The sequence below is a fragment of the Macrobrachium nipponense genome, chromosome 39 (genome assembly GCF_015104395.2).
Source record: "Macrobrachium nipponense isolate FS-2020 chromosome 39, ASM1510439v2, whole genome shotgun sequence".
Taxonomy (NCBI): Eukaryota; Metazoa; Arthropoda; class Malacostraca; order Decapoda; family Palaemonidae; genus Macrobrachium; species Macrobrachium nipponense.
In genome coordinates this window covers 45,333,475-45,338,474 of record NC_061099.1, presented here as the reverse complement: position 1 = coordinate 45,338,474, position 5,000 = coordinate 45,333,475, and positions in this window count along the sequence as shown.

The following is a 5,000-nucleotide window of genomic DNA, read 5'->3' as shown; positions in this document are numbered from 1 at the left end:
TCTCTCTCTCTCTCTCTCTCTTTCTTCCATTCCCGCGATGCCAGGCGCTCCAGAAATCTCAAAAGTGGAAGTGAAGTTTCAAGAAAAGGTCCAAATAGCTTTGAAAATATTTCTCTTACAAAACTTGGGTTTCCAAAGTTGAGAATGAAATCTCGGAAGGTGAAAGGAGACAGAAAAAAAGAAGAAAAAATACGACAACGCCATAAAAAGAGGTCAAAGTCATCTCTGAAGGGTCAAATTGTTTTCTCACTCCATCATGACACTAGTCTTTATTATATTTGCCCAAAGTCGAAGAGGAAAATGGAGTTAACCAACGAGAAAAATATAATAATAAGAGTGAGTGGGATGGAAATCCATGAAAAGTTTGGATAATTGATTACAAATTTTCTGGTTGAAGGATTACATGGACCTGAATGGAATATGAAATTCAGGCCAAACGCCAAGAGCTGGGACCTATGAGGCCATTCATTGCTGAAAAGGAAACTAAGAGTATAGTGGTCTGAAATATGTAACAGGATGAAAACCTCGCAGTTGTACTATGAAACAATTATTACGAGAGGGTGGATGGCAAGATGGAAGAAAGGGAATATGAATGGAGGTACAGTAAAAGTAATGAAAGGGGTAGCATCTAGGAGCCGAAGGGACGCTGCAAAGAACATTAAATAATGCCTACAGTGCACCGCGTGTGGTGCACTGACAGCACTACCCTTCTACGGGATAATGGTAGTAGATCAAGTTGTAAATGTGCGTGTGAGTACGGCAAAGAACAAAAGTAAAAGTGTATGCGTTTCCGCTAATCTAAGCTTGTGGCTAGCTGCATTTGGATAGTATGAAAGGATGGTTGTGCTAAATGACTCAGATGAAGAGATAAGTGACAAAAGTTGGATAGTTTGAAAGGATGGTTGTGCTAGATGACTCAGATGTAGAGATAAGTGACAAGAATGGGATAGTACGAAAGGTGGTTGTGCTAGATAACTCAGATGCAGAGATAAGTGACAAGAGTTGGATATTATGAAGGGATGGTTGTGCTAGATGACTCAGATGCAGAGATAAGTGACAAAAGTTGGATAGTATGAAAGGATGGTTGTGCTAGATGACTCAGATGCAGAGATAAGTGACAAGAGTTGGATAGTATGAAAGGATGGTTGTGCTAGGTGACTCTGATGCAGAGATAAGTGACAGAGAAGAATTTGCCCTTACAGAGATGAAGAGAAAAAATGAAAATATGAATAGAAGGTAAGTGACGATAAAATGTAGTAACATAAAATACAGAGGGGAAAGAAAAAACCACGAATCAGATACAAATGGAAAGAAAGCATTGGTTTCACAAGAAAAAAATGTAATAAATAACTCTATATTTAGAACGAACGAAACACGAGAAGCGAACGAACGACAATAGCGAAGGTCGCACCTATAATCAAATCCAAGTTTTGTAATTACAGGGCTCAAGCAACAACTACAACGGAATACGAATTGGATGGAGGTATGTGCAGTGCGCGGGCTATGAAGAACTAAGGATGGTTTATTGACACTTTCCGTCTTAAGAATGCACACACACACACACACACACACACACACACACACACACATATATATATATATATATATATATATATATATATATATATATATATATGTATATATATATATATATATATATATATATATATATATATATATATATATATATATATATAGTATGTATGTACGTACGTATGTATAATTAAACAAGAATTCCACGTAAGTGTAGAGAGATCTCGAAACGGGGTCTCGCATTCCGTTCCCCCTCACCCCCCCAGAGGCAAATTGTTACTTACTCTCGTCGCATGAAAGGAACGAGCCCGTCGACGATATTTGACCAGGGGATCTCGTGAAGCCCGAGTGCTTTACGGCAAGAGGCCATGAATCATGGAGAAGGAGAATTCGCCCGTGACATGTTACAGAAAGATCCATCATGGCGACGAAAGGAAAATAAAGGGCTTTCACACACGGAGTACACGGACACTCATCTGGAATGACTTTCGTTTTTTTTTTGTGTGGGGGGGGGGGGGGTGGGGGTGGGGGGGGGGGGTTAGAAACTAATGACTTATAAAGAAGATATTCTTTTCATGCGGTGAAGATACCAATTGCTCGGATGAGGACGTTGTTACGGCTCGTGGCTAATCGTTTGGGTGTGAATTTTTTTTCTTAATCAAGTAGATGATCGATTTCATAACAGTCTATATTAAGGCAGATTACGAATGCCAAATTATGGAGCGCCTCTCCCCTATAGTTCAAAAGTTATAACCATCTTGAAGTCCAATTAAACGTTTTTCTCTTTCAAAGGTACAAATTAACTTTTTTTTATGATTCCTTATTTCGTTTATATATTATTTCTTTAATCTTCTAAGTAAACAAACCAGTTAAAAAAATATGTTTTTCAAGGCAAATATTTTGTGGAAAACTCCACAGCCCAAATGGATCTTTTCACGTACCCTGCGAATCAATAGCTTTTTATAATGATTGACACTGAAACGTCTTTTCTTGTCCCCACATTATCTTCTGGAGTGAGACTCCAGGAGTTTCGAAGAAGAGAGATCAACATTTTATCTAAGTATTTACCTCTCGCACAGTTTAATATCTCACGTCAATAAAACTTAAACTTCCCTTCTTATGTATGGAACATTTTCTGGTTAGTAAGTAACCAAGTTTACTTCCATGCTAATTTTCATATGAATTTCATCCTTAACTAGCAATTCCTATCACGTGCATTTCTTACGGAGTTTTATCGAGTTATTTTCACTTATTCTTTCGTTACTATTAAACCAATTGTTATTTTTATCATTCATCAATTCCCGACGGCTTAACTTTCTATTTAGGTTTATTCTGCCCGTCGTTATTACTAAAGTAGATTCACATCAACCGTGCATTTGATGTTTAGGCCAGTCCCTTACGACGCTCCTGATTGGCTGTTGATAAGCCAATCACAGGTCTGGAAACTCTCAATCTCTCTCGAGAGTTCCTGAGGGATACATCCTTCAAAAGTATCCTTCAGGAGAGGTGGAACATACATCCTGTCTATGTGGACTCTCGAGAGAGACTGAGAGCTTCAGCCCTGTGGTTGGCTTAATAACAGTCAATCAGGGGCGTCGTAAGGGACTAGCCTAGACGTCAAATGCACGGTTGATATGAATCTGCTATAGTATATTTTCCTCATAGTCTGACGTTACTTTTGAAATTGTAACTTTTCCTTTGCTACTTTTGTCCCGTCTTGCTGTCGTCTTTCGGTTTCGTGTCAACAAAAACGCACACATAAAGACACGAAGATTCACACACACACACACACACACACAAACACACATACACATACACTCGTTTTAAGGTTACATCAGCCCACACAGTTTGTTCGCAAAGTTGATTATTTTCTTAGTAGTTACGTAACGCAAAGGTCAAAAGCTTTCGCGAAAGATGAGCCACTGTTCTTGACAATGATATTTTCTCCTTTCACGCGAACAGGTAGACATACGCTCATACATGAGCGTATTCATGGTCATATACTTACAATTCTTTTTATTCAGGGCGTATACTTACATTTATTTCTATTCGTCCAGTTACGACTTCAAAACTCAAATTCAGACCAATGTTCATACATGTTGACTTTCAAAATTTAAAGTAGAAGGAAAGATTGCGATGAGTTGAAAACAAGGAATTCATTTCTGTTTAATTTTATTTGATAAAATCAATTCATCTCTTTCCAACGAATATCCACCACCGGAAGCTAACTGAGATCCTTGAAGAGATCCTGTTGGGCTGAAATGTGAACCTTTCTCCTGGAAGGTCCATGTATAGTCACTCATATCAGTTTATGGATGTCTCCGGGCATAGAGTTGAATTCCATCCAACCCCTTTCTGGACAGCGGGTCTGTATAGTGACGTAAGACGGGCACTCACCGACACTTTCTACAGCTGAGTTAAGTAGCTGAACATTTGGCCAGTTTCGCACTCACAGACACCCGTCATCCAGAAAGGGTCGAAATAGAGATCTCTCTCAAACACCCGGACATCCATGAACCTATATGAGGGACTGTACAGGGCATTAATATAACGGTGTCAATACCCTGACCTAATATTACTCAGCGTTGTTGAAGTCATAATAATGCTGTTATGAAGACATACGTCATCTTATATTCAGTACAGGCAATCATATCATCTAGATCTTGGTTTGACGACTTCTGCTTGCAAGCAGTCGACTACAGTGAGCAAATGAATCAGCTAGCCCTGTCTACTTTCAAAACAAGTCAAGAGCTTCTTGGGCACAGATACTGCATAATTTTCTTTTTCATTCTCTTTACAGTTTTCGTTTCCTCATAAAAATTCTTTGAACCTTCCCACCTCTGTTAGAATATTAATGATTAGGTTACTCTAAATCTGTTCAAAAGAAAGCACCGATTTTAGATGGTAAAACATGCATAGAAAAATTATATTCTTTTTATATGTAACAGGTTCTTATCTTCATCCTACTTTTAAAGATTAATGTTGGCCCTGTTTCGAGTGTTAATCCTATATTAGGCACTTAATCTTTTCCATGCCTGTCTAATGGGATTCAATCATACCCAATTTCCTTTTTCTCCGAATCAACTTTCTATCCTCTTTAAGGCTCTCCCCCCCCAACTCTCTCTCTCTCTCTCTCTCTCTCTCTCTCTCTCTCTCTCTCTCGTATTATTTGAGCCACTGGTCCCCTAAGGTAAAGAGAAGGATTCGTCCGCTCTTACCCCGTTGAAATGATTCAACAGAGTGCAAGTTTTTGTACATTTCTGTCCATCTGTTGCTAAGTTTTTGAAGGTATCCCTTGGATCGGATTTTTGCTGACTGGCGTGAAGATCAAGTCTGCAAAGGTCATGTCTAGTGCGTCTTTCAATATAAACCCTCAGTACTTTTCCTTTATTTCTTCCTCTTGGTTTTTCACACACACACACACACACACACACACACACACACACACACACACACACACATATATA